This window comes from Dicentrarchus labrax, unplaced genomic scaffold (genome assembly GCF_905237075.1).
Source record: "Dicentrarchus labrax unplaced genomic scaffold, dlabrax2021, whole genome shotgun sequence".
NCBI lineage: Eukaryota > Metazoa > Chordata > Actinopteri > Moronidae > Dicentrarchus > Dicentrarchus labrax.
The window spans coordinates 35764642-35783460 of record NW_026136719.1 but is presented as its reverse complement, the minus strand read 5'-3'; the positions used below and the strand labels follow the sequence as shown (position 1 = coordinate 35783460).

At 40.1% G+C, this 18819-nt stretch overlaps 1 protein-coding gene across 1 annotated transcript in view; it reads left to right on the top strand.

Moving 5' to 3' along the window:
* pbdc1 (polysaccharide biosynthesis domain containing 1) overlaps positions 1-15549 on the top strand; it is a 284354-nt gene extending 268805 nt beyond the window's left edge. The window contains exon 4 of the transcript XR_007880813.1: positions 15535-15549. The gene's annotated coding sequence lies outside the window, so the exon portion shown is untranslated. The remainder of the gene's footprint in view (positions 1-15534) is intronic.
* Positions 15550-18819: the final 3270 nt, after the last annotated feature.

The following is an 18819-nucleotide window of genomic DNA, read 5'->3' as shown; positions in this document are numbered from 1 at the left end:
GACAGTTCAGTCTGTTCATCAAATAATTATTTATTAACTCACTACTTTAGCAAAGTTAAGCTTTTGGTTAATGTCTACGTCCGTGTGGGTCTTCTTCCACTAAATCCTCCTGTCTACTAACCAACACAATAAGTATATCTTACAGGTAGGAATGCTAGTCGTTGCTGCCCTCTGGTGGTCGGGAGTATTACTGACTGTATATATTTGTCCCACAGCAACATTAAAATAATATATCTGACAGCTGTGTGAATTGATGAGAGAATTGAAGCAGACATTTAAAAGTAACGCAAAAGTTACTCTATGTAGCTTTATATGCAGTAACTATTGAAGTAATTAAATGGCTATTAGAGACGTAACTGTAACTAATTACTATGTTTCAGTAACAGGGGCGGAGCTAGAGGGGTGGCCGGGGTAGCACTGGCCACCTCTGGAATCTGATTGGACACCTCGGGTGCCACCCCAGTTGATTGACAAGTCACTGCACGTCACATCGAAAACAGCGCATTTTTTAAATGCAAACAGAGAAGGCAGAGTAAACGTCTTTCAAGTCACTGGCATGGATGGAGAAGACACACTTTCAGTGAATACATCATTCTGTAAGTTTTAAAGTTGTTTCCTGATGAGTCAAGTGACAATTTGACAGCACATTTAGAGAAGAAGAGATTTTGTCCCCAATAGTTCAACTGTGTGAGTAGGCTAACGTTATGAAAGGCTATAACCTAACGTTACTATTGTCTTTATTTGATCATTGAGCTGAGTCTTGCGTCAAATGTCCGTGATGTGCAGCCTTCTCTTTGTTTTGCCAAGACACCGACTTTTCCCACAGGTGTTTTTAATTTTCTGAATGAATGACGGTGCGCCGGTTTAATTGCTGCGCCAGAAACTGAAAATACAACTTAGGTCAATTTCCTCCAGCTACTTTCCGATCGTCATAAAGCTCTTTTTCCTGAGTTTAACTCAAAAGTCAAGAAGGCATGTTAGGTCAAGAACATCAGCCCAACCGGCTTATTAGTAAAAGTTGTTAATAAATGATCCATTCCTGTCCAAACAAATGTAAAAACTATCTTTTCATGTGTTGGACCTTGTTAGTTTTGAGAAAGAACAGCTCAGATTACTAAATCATTGCCTGTATTATAGAATGAACCACTGCAAAGTCCACTTCCTGCTCTCTGCCGAGGGCTGCAGATGGGAATCTAATAAAAGGCAGCAGAGAAAATGGCTCCACGTCTGTGTAATACATCGAGGTTAAATGGGAAAGAATTGGCTTTAGATTGAAGTGATTTGCGTGTTTTAGCCTGCAGTTCCACCGCTACCGCTGCAATAATTGAATTACTTCAAAAATCAGACCAGACTGAAGCAATTCCCGCTCAACACACACACACACACAAACACACACACACACACACACACACACACACACACACACACACACACACACACACACACACACACACACACACACACACAACAGGCGTTCCTTGGGAGATGCTTTCCTCCCTTCATCTCTTTCATGAGCGAGAGGCTTCAGAGGATAAGCGTGAGATCAAACACAGCACCGGTTAAACCACAGCAATTACACTATCCACCTGAGGGAGGAAGAGAGTGGGGGAGGCAGGGATGAGGGAGAGAGGGTGAGAGCGGGAGAGGGAGGACAGATAAAGAGGGAGTGTGTGAGAATAAGTGTAATGAGAACAGATTGCAGATCAGGAATTCAGAGCACTGCTGAATTAAATGGGTTTTGGGAGACGGGGATTGTTCAGGTAATGTGTTTTAATAAGATACGATTCACAGGGGCCTCCAGTGTGTGTTTTCTGTATCCGTATAGTGCGAGTGTACCGAATCTTTTCTTACTGAAAGAGTGTGTTTGTGCCGACAGTATCAACTGTATGTACTCTCTGCTTTGTTGACACAACAAATTAATTTGCGAGTAATGAATTAAAGGCTGAGCAGGGAAACGCGGCACACTCAGCTGCTGATTCACATCAGTGTCTGGGGTGTTTAAGCGTTTGTTTATGTGTGTGAGTTATTAATACAGTAACCCAACAGCAGTAACAGCATCAGGAACACTCCCAAACAGTGAGCCAATGAGCAGCTGTCTAATGTTACATTACTACCTTTAAACACGGACGTTATCATTGTTCTTTAGCACAGAGAACGTAAGAGGTCTCACTCTGCCACTTCTTTCCAGTACCATTTTGTGTTTGGATAAGGCAGACTAGATGCAACAATGCCCTAACTGTTTGTTAATAATGTTTCTTTTGACAGTTAATGTGTAATATTTGGATTTCATAAAACTGGTATCTGAAAAAGTAAAGTTCAGGAACCAGTATCGGAGTCGAGGTATCAGTATCAACAAATATGGAAGCCATATAGTAACCATATAGCACAATAACAGGTTAGTAACTCCTCTCACAGATGTGAGTGTTAATGAGGACTCCCAGCTTTCTCACTCTATAATTGAAGGTGTTGATTTGCTCTGCCTCATGAGGTTTACAGGAAAGTCTTGCATCTTTACTCCCTGGGGTGAAAATGTGCTGTGTAAATGAGCACCTTTATTACCTTTGTTAACAATCTGTGGAACAGAGTTGTTCTTAATGCCTCGAACCGAACCAATGCGTCAAAAATCACACCTTTCGTTCTCTGAGGCGAATTACAGCACACAGGCAACAAACCAAGCAACTTGCTCTTTGATAGCTATCAGGGCTCTGACACCGTGAGCACTCCTGAACTTAACAGGTACACTGACAATAAACAAAACCCTGGTAATAGATGATTGTAGTACACCTGAGATAAGCTTGTGACACGCAGACATTGAATTTGACCGTAGTTAAAAATGGCGGACATTGGTCGAAAGTCTTCTAGCTAAACTGAAAGTCATCTGAATGAAGGAACAAAGTTTTATGTTTGAGAGATTTATGTTTGATAATGAATGTGTGAAGTACGACTGAACTGAGAGAATGTTTGCAGCCAACAGGCTATTAGCATCTTCAAAGTAATTTAAAAGTGGTAATAAGACAGGACTAGTGTACATACTGGATCATTACTTACTGTCTGAACCACATTTCCTCACAATCCATCCAATAGTTGTTGAGATATTTCAGTCTGGACTGAGAGCGCCATCCTTCGAGTCACAGCGTGGAGATGGGAGCAGCAGAAATAAACCAGACGAGGCTCTGTGTCGCCTAAATACCGGATCAAAAGCCTGTTTCGCAGTCGTTTGTCTTCACCTCAGTTATTGATGTCTCTCCTGGCTCCACTCAGCACGACCACCTGCAGTCCTCAACACTTCCATCTCTACGTCTTTGTTTCCTCAAACTCTTTAAGGTGTCAAACCGACTTTTTATCTATTATTCACTCTCTGCTGGAGACCACAACCACAAAACGTCACTGTTGCTTCAACTCTACAAATGGACAGAAGAGAAAGCAGAAGCTTTTTCCTCTTTGTTGCCTTTGAAGCTGCAGACTCTCATGTTTACCTCCTGCCTCACTGGCTGCTCCCATCATCATGTATCATGACAAAGATCTTCTGTTTTTTACTTTCACCTCCTCCCTGGGAGTCTACAACACCTCCATCATCGTCTTTCCCTACATGAGACAATATATCGTTTCTCTTCTGATGCTCAAGCTTTTTCTAAACTCAGTGATACAGACTTTAAACAGCTTTACAGCGCCGTATGAACAGCGATTACTCAGTTATTACTCTCTTGATGATCTTCCCGATTGTGTGGTTTGTGTGTGAAAAGTGAGCGAATAAATTGTTGCTACTGTGGAAGAATTAGAGATCCTACTAGCCACGGCTAGTCAGGCTACAGTAGCATTTCTCAACAGGGGCAGTCAATGTATATAAACCATATTACTGTTTGTGTTTGGTGATGAAAGCTGCGACCACATACGCAAATTCTATTGTAATAACCATTTTCAACCAGTAAATGGCGGTCGTAATGTATTTTAATGGCACAATATGTTCCAGCACTTTGCACTTTGTCTTCCAGATCTCATCTTGACCTCCACAGTTGCCTTAAACTGATTATCTCTTAATTACATTTCACACTGTGAAAGCGAAAGTTACTGATGTCCACAATCAGACAACTACAAGAAGATACCAAAGCATTGTCAGCTTCCAGTTTCCAGAGTACACAGCTGCTCAGAGGAACCAAGGGTTGCTGAGTGTTTGTAAAGGGTTGAACCTGGCACCAGCTGATGTTTCCTGATCACAGTTGTTCACATGCCTCAGGCCCAACGAGCTGATGGAGGTCTGAGACTGCAGAACTCTCAGGTTGCCCAAACCTTTACACATGCCACAATGATGTTTTTATTGGTTATTTTTGTTTAAAAATTACAATAGAAAAGTAAACAATGCAAGAATATTGGCTGCAAATTTCGTGCTTTATGTTCCATACAGTTTCTGCCTTTTTAATGAAAAAATCACCAAAGTGTTATTCGTCAAGAGGGGCCTAACTTTGGCATATATATATATATATATGGGTATTTCCAGCGTTTTTTAAACCTCCTGACACATTAAGCTGTGTCCTGTTTGCAGTCTGTTGAGGTTGTTAGAGCGGTAATCTGGAGCAGCTCATCTTCAGCAGCTGGGACATAAACATCATGTGTCTGTCCGTCCTTGGATGCCCATTAAATCCTTCCAGAAAACTTTATTGTTTTCAGATACAGTATGCAGCAGATAAATTCCCCATTCACTCTCATATGTGTGCTTGACTGCTTTCTCTTTGGCCTTGTGTGTGTGTGTGTGTGTGTGTGTGTGTGTGTGTGCGTGTGCGTGTGTGATTGTACGAGATTGACCTGAGCTCAACTCTTATCTCAGATTGATCAGTAAGACAATAACCCCGCCTGGGTAGCTATTGACGATAATAACACAGCTTTTAACTCGCTCTTCCTCGCTTGCTCAACTTTTCGTAATCTCTTGTTGTCTTCGTCGCCGTTTTCGCTCTCCTCTCCTTCGTCCCTGCTCTCTGCCGCTCGCCTCCTCCCCTCCCTACTTATTTCTGACAGTTGGACAGGTCTGTAAGATGCCAGAACATTTCACACAATGATACCCATTTACACAGAGGAGTGCTCATAATGACTTCAAAATTGTCTATAATGGCTCATAATAGGCACTTCTATCCATCTACGGCAGGCATTTCATATGTGCACTGTATTATTCTTTTTTTAAAGCCCTTCGTGTGTGTGTGTGTGTGTGTGTGTGTGTGTGTATGTACGTGTGTGTGTTCATATTGTGTATGCATCTCAACTCTGCATATACACTGTATACACACATACACTGCATGTGACAATGTCCAGCTTACATAAAGCACATGTGCTACAAAAGAGGACATTTATATTATATCATAACAGCATTAAAAGGTTTGAGGTAGATAGGTTAGAGATGGTTCCCAACCAGGGGTTCAGGGCCCCCAAAACGGGTCATAAGTAAATCTATGAAGGTCTTGAGATGATTGACAGGAAAAGAAATATAGAAAATTGGAAAAACGTTTAAAAATTTGTTTCAAACCTTCCTGCCAGAAGAATTTAACACAGACAAAATATTAAAGGAAACCTTCACAGCTTCATCTAATGATTTAGTCTGTAGCTTGTTTTGTTTATTTGCCAGACATTAAAGGTCCAGTGTATCACAATGTGGAGCGTCTATTATTAAAAATGTAATATAATAAAGTTTTCATTAGCATCACCTGAAAATAAGAATCATTGTGATTTGTTATCTTAGAATGATTGTTTGCTAGATTGTTTGACACAGAGGGGCTGGCAAAAAAATGGAACGTAGTGTCGTCTGCAAAGAAAATTAACCTGGCTCAACGTTTTCATTAGTGTATAATCACCTGAAAATAAGAATGTTTTCGTTACCTTAGAATGAGCCGTTTTTATCAACAGAGGGAGCAGGTCCTCGTCTAGGTAGTTAACTGTTTGAGAACTACAGCAGAGGTGTAGTCGGGGTAAACCCAAATAAATTCAGTTGTCACCTCTTTGAAGCTACTGTTCTCATCTAGAGCTCGACGTCTGCTTGAATCCATCTTTTTCTGTTGATTGCCCGTTGCGCACTGTGGCATCACAAGGGGAGAGGTAGTAGAGGGGGGCTACCTTTCCAATCGGGATTTCCTGCCACATTACAAAATGGCCGCTGTGGCACACATTACATCTCCCAGAGTTCATCACCACTCAGACAGGTGTAGGTGTTTAAGCCAGCTAATAGAGGGAGGGAAAGCAGAACAAAGAAGGCAGGACAGAGAACAGACAGCTGGAAGAAGCTGAGAAGAGTCTTGGAGGTGAACAAGTACCTTCAGTAAAGTAAGAAGGACATTTTATGTTGAACACTGTTTTTGAACACTCTTATCTCCTCCTGAATGTTTAAAGTTGGGACTTGGATTTTGTGTTGGTTAAAGAGATTAACTTGCCGATTAAAAAAAATGTAATCTTCTTTGAACCAACAGTTTTTCCCCTGACGGCTCTTCGGGCGTTTTGGAAGTGTCCCCAAACACTGGCTACAGAAATTTTGCAGCCACTGCAATCTCTCCTATGTGCTTCACAGGCGAAAGTGAGGCAAGGGAGATGCAATCTGCAACCATGCTACTAAATCCTACACATTGGACCTTTTATTTGTGTTTATGAAGGAAAAATGACAAATATCTGTTACAGTTTTTCCAGTTTGAGGAGCATGTTTCATGTTGAACTGCTACTTTTATGTTGATGAATTCTGATTTTTATGTATTTTGTTTCCTGCTCAGGAATTTCTAACGGAGAAAAGGGTTTTCAAGCACAACATGAAAAAGTCGATTTCAAACCGAGCTTTCCTGCTGTTCGCTTACGTTCATTTTATTCCTTTTTGTCCTGGAACATCATCCCAATTATCAGAGTTATTGTTCAACAGAAACAATGTTTTCTCTAAATAAGAGTCTGTCTGTGTTGATCCATTGTTTGGCTCTGGGATTAATTACTTTACTTGACTTTGTCCAGAGTTTCAAACTGAATACGATATGTAATTCATCTCTGAATTAAAAAGATAAATGATTTATGACTCATGCACCCAACAATGTAGTTTTCCTCTCTAAATAACTGTGTGTGGACTGAAACCCCGGGGATTTGGCCATCGGCCTACATCTGATGAATCTCTACAGTGCAAACATAATATTTACTGTTAATGAGGCTGGCTTCCAGAGAAAGAGCATAAAGTTTTAATTTGACTCCTCTCAGGGTCCCCAGACGTCTCGGTATAATCACTGCAGCTCGGCCCATTTTGGTTTAGATTATAAGGATCTCAGAACAGCGAGGACCTCAGCAGGGAGACAAACTGCCTCCTGTTTAACGCTACTTATTATTATATGAGCTATGAATATAAAGATGTCATACTCAGACGGCAGGTTAACGTAATCGCTCACATAAAAAGTTGTGCAAAGAGTTGAAATTGGTTTAACCTCCACTGCGTCCCTGAAAAAGTTGAATTAAATAAACACATATCTGCTCTTTAGCCACATAAATAACATTTCAACAGCTGATGATGTATAAACTGTTTTGTTGCTCAAGGTGCTAATAAGACACGGAGGAAGGAAATGGAAATAATAATAACATTAAAAATATGTATTATTATTAAATATCTAACAATATATATAGAAAAATATAAGAGTCTGAAGTATGTACATTATAAACAATATATGACTATAGAAGATTACTGAGTATTGAGAGTACTGATGATGTTGACAGCTGAAAACTGCAGTATAAGTGACAGAATAACATTAATCAATTAATTAATAATATTGCACATTAATCAGTGTATTGCACATTAATCAGTGTATTGCACATTAACCAGAGTATTGCACATTAATCAGTGTATTGCACATTAATCAGTGTATTGCACATTAACCAGAGAAGCTCAGTGTAGTCGGCTCTGGCCGTCGCCATCTTGGCAATCCTGACTCCGCTGGCTGGGTAAAGAGGCAGAGCTGAATGAAGCCTGGTTACTGAGAATCTTAAAGTATTCCACGCATGTCACAAATTAAATTCTGTTCTTTATTCCTGTTAATATCCTTTTAGAATTGATGCTTCAAAAACATTTTAAACTGCTTGATGTTTAATTAATTAATTAATTAATTTAGTTGTAATTGTCTATTTGTAGCTCTAAATACACACGTTTTCCCATCATGATGTTGTTCAGATCGATTCCCAACCTTTTTCCTTGAGGAGCCTTTCTCTATCATTTAAACTGACTCAGTGACATATTCTGTAGATATTTCATTTTATATTCAAAACTGTACAATGAACTCAAACTGTGAACTCAGTAACTGCAGGAAGGTTGTATAAAACAGAATTTAAACAGTTTTGCAGAGATATCTGCAGGTGAAATGATTAAATATAAAGTAAAAGTGACAAGAGTTCAGTTCGTTTGCCAATTTTACTGATTATGAAACAGACACAGCGTTCTGAAAAATGTCAATCAATAAACATTTATGAATTGCATTTAAAATTATAAAAAGTAATTCAATTTGAAAGAATAACTGTATCTTAACAGGAAGCTCAGAATGACTCTTGCTTTTTTCACTTTTTATTTTTCATTATATATATATATATATATATATATATATAGTGTACATGTGTATTTATGCTTTTATTTATTCATCATTTCATGTTTTTATGTGTTTTATGCGAATGGGTATGTGTTGGCTACCTGTTGTGAACCAAATTGCCCCTTGGGGACATTAAAGACATTTCAATTCAATTCATTTTCAAAATAAAGCCCCCAGTGGCTTGGTAACAGGATGCAAAGGATGCACCAATTTTTTCAAAATAAAAGAAAGTAAAGGTATCTTAACTGGAAACTGAGGATGAAGTTGTTCTTTCAAAATACAAGCCACATATAGTAACTATTTTAACAAGAAACTACGGCTATACTTTGTTTTTCTTTGTCCCGGGGTACGCACTGAACGTTCAGGCACACTCAAAATGTTTTGAGATATTTTCTAGTTTGTCATGTGTTTTACGTTACCTATAGATATCTATATTTCCAGTTGGTATCACTTCAGCAGCACCTATATGAGTCTACATGAGTCAAGTTTTATGGATTTTATTCATCATTTGATGTGAAAACATCAGATTTCCCGTCAGAGAAAGTAAAAATGTAAGATCCCTTCTCGCCATCACCAGAAGGTATAAATGTTCACTGCAAACAGAATCAGATTTCATCGTGTTCTTGTTCTCCAGCTCTGTCTGCTGTTTAACACCTTGAACCTTTTGACTCTCCCTGTGGGCCGGCTTTCCTAACACATGAGAGATTGATCACTCAGAGTGTGAAAGACAGAGAGGAGGAGGGAGGACGGAGTGTGAAAAGCAGGAGGTTTTTGATTACCATGCAGCCATGTGAAGGTAGCAGGAAATACTGTATGTTCATAAATCTGAAGCCTTCATTTGGAGGAGAGCCACGTCAGAGCGCAGCGCCATTAAACACCACTGCTGAGGGCGTTTACCTTCATTATATCACCTGCTTACACTTGCTAACTGACGATAAACCACTTGAACAAACATCAGCGTGATAAGAAGGACCTGAAATCGGAAGGTTGACGGTTTGATCCTCGGCTCCTCCCGCTGCATGCTGAAGAGTCCTTGAGCAAAATACTGAACCCCAAATTGCTCCTGATGCTGTGCCATCGCTGTATGAATGTGACTGTAGAGTGAAAGCACTTTTAGTGGTCTGAAGACTAGAAAGGTGCTTTACAAGTGTCGTCCATTTACTATTTATCAGACTGCTGCTGGTTCTAAGTCGTCATTCTGCCGGCTGCCGGAAAATTTCCTGCACTTTCCAACTTTTTAGTAAAAGTTGAGTTTAATGTTTCACACTGGTGTCACAATATAATGAAACCATTTTCAATGTAAGTACAGTGGAATCATATAAACAGCTTCACCAACATGTTTTATCAGAGTCCTTGAACCCCAAACTGCTCCCAGTGCGTGTGAATGTGTCGACTGAACGTAATGAGGATGTTTCTAAGTGTTTGTTTGTTTCAGAAGCTTTCTGATAAACACAGAACGAGTTTCTAACAAAACACCTCACAGCCCAACAGCTACAACAGTAAACAGAAATAAAAACTAAAATGTTGGATTCAGACAAAAGGAAGTTTCCCTGAATGTAAGTGTGAGTCAGTTTCACCCCTATCTGTCAGCGTGCTCTCTGCTCTGTTTCTGTTTCAGCGGCTGACTTCCTGTGTGCTCGTTTCTTTATGCTGAACTGAACTAGCTCCGGTACAGCGTGCCAGAGCGTTCAGTAAACACATTATTCTGACTGTGATGCCAACTAAAAGATAATTAAAAATGTAAAAAAATCCCTTTGGCTGAAGGTTTCCAACAAAAGTAGTAATCAGGACTCTTACGTGCTTACATTCATTCACACCAACGGACTGAACCAGGATCAGTAAAGTGAACTCAGATTTACTTTGGACCTAACAAAGGACGAGGCTGCATTATGCTTCACTTTTCAAACAGCACACAGTCTAATGACTATTTTTGAAGCTTTACAATTATAGTTTGACATAATTTTAATGAACCTGAACCCTTTCAAACGTCTTATTTATGCCTAACAAGAAAGCTATTGAAATGACAACTGATGAAAAGTAAAATCTGCAGGTTGAAAAGACAGAAACAGTTTTGAGTGGCATTAATGTTCAGTGATGATGATAAATGCTGATTGAATAAGATAAAAACCTACTGTACAATACTCAAATGTCTTCAATATAATAACACTGTAGTTTATATTGCATTTTTATCAAGAGGGAATATTTGACACTATATATTTTAGTATAATAATATTAGCAACTGAAGATTATATGTAATATAATTAATTATAGTAATAATAATCAGTAGTAATTACTATAATTGGCAGTAATATATCACTATATAACAAAATATAATAAAATAGAGGAGAAATCTACCAAATTACAAAATAAAATGCAGTTTACAGTATATACTGTAAACTGTATTTACACTACAGTTACAGTGAGCAAACAGTTGCTGTAAATACACAAATTCTTTGCAGTTATTTGACACACTGGACCTTTAATTCGTTTCATAACCAGCTAAAACCTCCTTGTAGTAAGTAATAATAAGTACATTTTACTGATTATACTTATATACCTTTTAAAGTATTAAAAGTACTCAATGCGGATAATAGTCCAGTGTCCCCCAGGATGATATAGGAGGAGTGAGTACAGTATTTCCCTGTGAGATACAGCAGAAGTAGAATATTACCTCTAATCTGTAAATGTAAATGTTATATTCCTCAGCTGAAATTGACATTTAGTGATGGTTAAGAGTGATTGTTTTGTCTGCTGAGCTTTGCTATTAAGAGCATCGGAGTCGCTGATTTCCGCCGACGTGTGCAGTGAAATGTTTGCTGCGTAACTCTCTGGAAATGTCCTTTTTAATGGCACTGCTATCTCTTCTTCTCTCGTTTATCTGTGAGATGTACAGCAGCTCTCTTGTGTTGTGACAACTGCTTCCACCTATGGAGGGAGCGTCCCCTCTGTTGTGCTGCTACGAACACACACACACCTGATCATTTAGCTGTACGGCTTTGTTCAAAGGAGCAGCAATTAGCACCCAGCTGACTGGCAAGTTAATGATGCAGCCGCTTCGCCTCCTTTTGTGGTATTCTGAGGTAAATAAGGCGGAGGAGAGGCAGAGTCAGACGTTTGAAGTGAAAATGTCAACTGCTACGTGTAACCGAACAATTGCCTACAGGGTCTATTATCAGAGGTGACGGATTAGCCGACTTTATCTGCGGGCCTCCTGTGTGGACGTCGGTGTGTTTGCTGCCCCCCCGAGCTGCAAACCATGAATGTGGGAATTAAAACAGAAGCCTGGATGACCAAAGGACTTAAAGTAAAATACCACAGACGGCAGCTCATTCAAACACGCTCTTTATCTCCAGTTGCAGCAACCTTTACCATCTCGGTCACACCAGCAATCAGGTTAGAGCCGCCTCATCCGACCCCGTCTCCTGGAAATTCTGTTTATATAATAATTATTTGTTTGACGTTCTGACGGGGGCGATCTAATTCCTGCCTGGAGGCCGTGAAGGAAGTACGAGTCACAAAGTTCAGGACTTTGACAGTAGAGGCCAACATTCAAATACAGGAACTCTTTGGTTAGAGACAGAGGATTGTTTCAGTTGAAGGTTAATGAAATAAACAGCACTCTGCTTCCCTGTAGAACAGGAAGAGACTATTTACTGTGGAATGAGTGTGCATTACTGCCCCACTGCTATGCAGCTAGCGCTATGAGCTAGCATCAGCGTCTACAGTGAACATACCCGGATGGTGAATCCAGTACCAAGGTGGTTTTCTTGCCATGTTTGTCTCCTCGCATCCCGGGGCTGATTCAGTTAGGTTAGCTGCACATCTGACAGAGCTAATGGCAGTTAGTGGTTGGCTACTTCCGTCCATCAGGACCTCAGTACTGTAACGTTATTCCCTGTCGGTCTTGGAGGCCCAATCCCGGTCCGGCTGCTGAGCCCGGTTCGGTTGCCCGCTAAAGGCAGACACAGTTATCAGCAGATAGTTAGCTGTTAGCTATTTTAGCTAAAACTATCTGTCCTTTGTCACTCACAGCGAGTTGAAGCTGAGCAGCCGGAGGACGTCAGAGGGAAAACCAGGAAATATTCACTCCAAAAAATCTGATCCAGTTTCACCAAAATCACTGAATAAAGTTAGAAAGTGGGTCTTTGTACAGTAATCAGTGAGGCCATTGATCCTTACATCCATACATCGGCCCTCAGAAACACCCATAAGAGAGAAATATATATAAACAATACACTAAAATATGTTTTTGAAACAAGCTTAGCTAAATAATCTGAATACTGAGTTTTAGGCCCGGGGCAAGCTTGGAAACCGCCTGATGACGTCCTACAAACACTGCACATATACAGACAATACTCTGCTCCATCTGTCTTCTCTCTCTCTCTCTCTCTCTCTCTCTCTCTCTCTCTCTCACACACACAGACTCACACACAGACACACACACACACACACACACACACACACACACACACACACACACACACACACACACACACACACACACAGACTGTGTCCTTGAACGCTCAAAGCCAGAAATAGACCAGTCAAATCAGACACCAGGCTGCCTGGAGGTAGGAGACAGGAAAGTCGACCAAATTTAAACTTCCTCCTCCAGTCTGAACCGTCCTGGCAGAAGAAGAACGCCAGCTCACCTGGCATGGACATAAAGACAGAAATAAGTAGATATACAGTCATTCAGTATGCGGGAGATGGACCCGTCTATCTGAAAATTGGATCAAATTTGAACCAACTTTGTGTCCATCAGCTTAACCTTGAAGCTTCTCCATCTCATACTGAAGTAAACTTTCTTGGATTCAGAGCAGTTAAACATTAAAAACCTCAAGTACGAGTGGAGTTTCTGCACATTCCTGCAGCCAGTAGTGGTGGAAGTAGTCCACACTGCAGAAATACTCCATACATTACACCTTAAAGTCCAAAACTAGGTTTTTCTTACATTTATTCCAGTTCTTTTTACTTTCACACTTCGTGGGCTGCATCAGCGCCACAGCGAGAGGGCACCACCAAACCAGCCTAATGATAATTAATCAGATTAATCATTATATCTGCCTAGTCTCTCCTCTGCAGAACAGACAGACAGCAGATAAAACGTAGGACTATATTTCAATTAAAAACCTGATGTCCTCGATCCTCTCCTCATGTGCCTCATTATGTTTTGTCTAAAGGCCATGTAACTTCCTGTAATTGGTCTGAGGTTTGATCTGGACCAATTTTCATTCAGCTGTCCGAGGGAAGTTTCACACTTGTAATTTTGGTTTGGATCAAACTGAAAAGTCCTACAAGTCAAACGAGGTACCTGTAAAAGCATCTTTAAGGTCCAGTGTGTAACATTCAGAAATGTTTTCATTAGTGTAGAATCACCTGAAAATAAGACTTCTTTTCGGGTCGCCTTGGGTCCTCCTGGGAGCCATGTTGAACCTCCACGTTGAACCTCCCCAGAATAGACAAACCAAACACTGGTGTGTTGTGTTTTCCATTTCGCAGGTATCACAGGTTACATCACTGTCTCGCTCTCTCTTCCACCTCTGCTTCCTGCCTGTGTCATTGGTGGTGCAGGTCTGTGCATCAGTGTCTTTGTTGACCGAGGGCAGACAGGATGAAGCTACGTTTAAATCACACCTGCTCACTGCCCAGAGGTGTGGAGTATATCAATATAATAGAGAAGAAAGGGGAGAGGAAAGAAGGCTGAAAGGAAGCTGCAGTGTAGTGGAAACCAACAGACTCTAACAGACTTCCTAAAGAAGAAATCTGTCAGTAAGTTGATCAGGTATAACAGAATGAATACAGTCCAATATGCAATAATTAAGATCAGTGTATATGATGGAATAGTAGCATTACAATGTGCCACCCAATGTTTCTCATGGAGAGCCCTGATCCTCAGCATGTTTGTATTGTCATTGAGAGAATGTTAGCATGCTGATGTTAGCCTTTAACCTTTGCCTATGTACAGTCTCACAGAGCCGCTTGCATGACTCTTGTTTTGCTAAAAGCTTTGGCAGAGCTTTGAGTTAAATTGGGGGCTCGTCCGGTATTCACCATTCTGTTTAAATCTGTGGTTTTGGTAGATTTTTGGTCATATTTCCTGTGGCAGCTAGATCCTGTTGAATTGCAGAATTTGCTTATATAGTTAACTGAATTACATTACATTTAAATAGCATCAAATATGAGTTTGTTCTTCTTTTAGGATGAGAGTAATTTTCTAGTCCATTGTCCGTGTGTTTGTTTGTCTTTGACACGTTGTTAAGTGCAGATTAATTTAGCATTTTGCTTGAAGGTGGTTAATTAGTTTGTGGACTAAAAGTGTCAATAAAAGTGGGTCGAGCTATTACCTCGGGATCAGGGTCTGTGGCTCTTTGAGAGTAACCGGGTCGTACTGGTTTCGGTTTACAGTCAGTAAATACAGTCAGTAGCAGTCTGAACACTATAGGTTGAGTTTATGTAGAAGAGGGATAAGGACTCACTGCCTCTGGATATTAGAACCACTCAGTCACGTTAAAAGTACTTTTCTAAGGAAATTAAATATGTATATTTTTAATCACATTTCTTTTAATTTGGAGTAATGTCTTAGCCTTAGTTTTTAGTTTTTAATAATTGGTTATTTTATTTTTTTATTTTTATGATTTTATTGTTTCTCTAATTTAATTTATTTTTGCTTTCATGTGTTGTGTCAGTTTTGCTTTGTGTTTCTATTAACCTTTTTATATCAATAAAGTTGAATTAAACTAAGTCATACACAAAGGTAGATACAAACATAAACATTTTAAAGCAATAGAGTTATATAAAGCCTAATAAAAAGAGAGATCTATATAAAAGTGAAATTAAAAACAAGATTCAAAATAAATAAAATAAAATAGCACAATAACAATAAGACCTTGGGAACATGGAGCCCCTCCGGGAGGCCCTTTGTCTGTCCAACAGCGTGGGAGAAGCAGTGATTTTTAAGGTGGAACTGCTTTATTCAGTGTGTTTAGTGGTTTTAATCAGCGGGTCTGTTTGTGTTGGAGAGGAGGAGACCTCTGTGGATAATTGGGCTCCTGGTGGAAACCTCCTGAACCATGAACACTGAAGGAATCCTAAAACGGAGAAGCTGACTGCAATGACGCCAATGGTGGTGAAGACAACTCCCATGAACCCACGCTGCTTCACCATCTCATCACGCTTCATCTCCTGTTGTTGTTTTGATGTGAGAGACCCCCTAGTGGCAGAAATTACACACTGTACGTTGTCTGGAGGACAGTGACTAATGTTAGAGGAATTGTGAGCTTTGTCAAGGTTCTTGCAGTAAACATTATTCTTTCATTGAGGTGAGACAGAGTTCAGTTCATTGAAGTCACTTTTTGCTGTTGTGTTAATTTACTATTTATATAATTTACTACAGACTGCACATGCACCTGTTGACTCGCTGTCTCTGAACTCTGTAATTAGCTGATATATTTGCTTTGACAGACAAATTAGTGTGTTGTGTGTGTTGACAGACTTCTGTTTTGTTTGTGTTGACAGAGTACTGTCCACACGTCACCGTGGCTCCCAGCATGCTCTCTGCTTCACACCGAAACTGATTGTGGGCTGTCAGCTCCGCTTTCGTCTGTTTCCCCTCAGTCTCTTTCTGCACATCTCTCTTCTCTCACCGAGCTGTCAGAGCCACTAATGTCTCTTTCTCTTATTCACATCCCTACCCCCCCCGACTCACATTCACATTCAATAAGCCTCCTTTTCATCAGCCCCACAATCAATAAAACTAGTCAGTCTTGACAAATTCATTCGTTGGTAAATGGTGTGCAGCCTCGGGGCCCCAACTCTCCAACGGGCAGATTATCGCTCTTGTTCTCAGACTGCAAGGCTTCGGCTGGGAATCCTCCGCGACTGGGTCTCTCTGGAGTTAGTGACATTCAGAGATCAGCGGCACAAATGCATCAGATAAATATTCAGTGCTCTAGGAGTTGTTCATTATAAATAAAATACTGCTTCAGGCTCGGGACAGCAGATGATGATTAAATGGCCGCTCATTGACCTGACATGGTGATCAATCATCAGACAAGATTCATGTTAAAACCAAGTAATGAAGACATAAAGAATGAGCTTGTTGGAGGTCCTTAGCATATCCTCTAAAGTACCTGGATTTTATTCTTATTTCAGGCTGTTGATTGTGAAAGTTGTTTTTGACTATATCTGCATTATAGTAACGTTATCTGGAAGCATCGACTCATAAAAGACAGACGTCTCTACTTCCCTCCCACTGTACAAATATGAAGCCAAAATATCCAGATACAGCCGCTGCCATCTTTCCATTTGGAGCCAGAGTCTGGGCAGTAGTGATCGGGGTCGGTGGTTATGAGCTATACTGCAGTCAGCCACCAGGGGGAGATAGAGAGGGTTTGGTTTCACTTTTAGAGAGCTGTCATGTCGTCCATTTTTATATAACATCTGAAAGTATGAATTCTTTATGTAGGCATCAGATGTTTACCTGACAACCATGAGACCTCAAGAATTGGAAGGATTTTGAAACTGAACAGGTTTTGGATTTTACTTCTTACAGAACAAGTCAATCTTCTGGTGTGCAACACGGCTGTACAGTAAAGGTTTGTCATGAATCAGGAGAAATACGGTAGAATTGTGACCCTGGGTGGAAACTGGATGAAAGCAATAAAAAATTGAGAGCAAGCAGCTCTCATTTTCTAAAGCCTATGAGATATTTTCTTGACTAAAAGTGCATGAAAATGGTTCTCCACCTTCCGCACCAATTATATATTTTCATGAGCACACATGAGTGTTCACGTGTGGGATAAATGTGTTCTACCTGCATAGTCTATGTTGTCATATGTGTCAAGATTATCTGATAACTCTGGTGGAGATTAGATTGAGACTAGATGAGAATGAGCAGAAATAATGAATTAAATCAGAGGAGGAGCTCAAACTTTCCACCGTGTTTCTCTGATGAAGTACACAAATGAGGGATCAGTATTAATCCTGCTTTCACAGTGAGGCCTCATTAAAAGGAAACACTCTATTTCTTTTAGATACACACAAGCTTTCTATTCTGCTTTTATGCCTGACGACAGCCCTGGACTGAGGCATGATGTGTTTGGGTCTTTGGTTCTGTTCTTGTGGAGGGGGAATGCCTTTAAATTTGGTGCAAACGTCCATTTTGACTCAAAGATGAGCTGTGGACAAAATGTCAAGATCACTGTGATCTCACAAAACACGACCAAAGTTTGGTCAAACACAAAAATGAATACGCTAATTATGACAGAATTTCAGGATGAAATGATATCGACTTTAAGTCGACTTCACAGAGACATTATAAAACTTTTCAGGACATTTCTTACTGCCATAACTCAGGAACAGAAGGGGACACATTTGCTGGGATTCTGAATTGGTGACAGTGTGTCAGACTAAGAGCTAACAACGGTAACAACCTTTTCGACCATATTAGCAAAGGTTTCAACTTTTTACATGACTCACTGACCCTCAGGTGGTTATTACTGTCAGCTCCATTCAGCCATGTCTTTTCTCCAAGTGTCTTTGAATACAGGTATGAAAGGTAGTCATGAACAAAGACCTCAACCAACAAAGGTAGCAGCCAAAAAGTTTTTCCACATTAGAAAGAGTGTCTGCAAGTGACATTCAATAACTTCCTGAAACATTCAAACAAATGTTTGTTTGTTACAGAAGACAGCTGTTAGTTCTATCATGTTTTTTAATTTTCTAAGAACATTTCATACAAATGGCCCCAGCTCCGTTCCTTAAGACTGACCAACCTTGTAGCTTGTATTTTAGATGTTCTCAGGAGCTCCTCAATCTTCCAAACTCTTAAGGCGCTCTTGTAGGCTTCATACAGACATATATAGAGCCAGTGTGATGTTAATAACCTGAACCATAAGCAGCACGAAAAATATCTGAGGGTTCATTTTGATTTGAAACTGAACTGGTCAGAAAATGTTTAAGAAGCTACCATCCAGCTTGTTTTCTGTAAGGAAATTAAAGTCCTGTTACTTGGTCAGTGGCCGCTGTAGATATCTCTTCAGTGTCGTATCTCGACCTTGCAGGGCTCCACGGTCAATTGAGCAACAATAAATATACAACGTCTGGTTAGAATTTCAAAATAAAGCTTGTATGGTTAACATAGTGAAACAGTCACAGTTCAGTTAGCCTTAGGCACAGAAACTGCTGGGTTAGGATTAGGAAAAGATCGGAAGTAACGCTGAGTACCTAATGTCACTAGGTACCT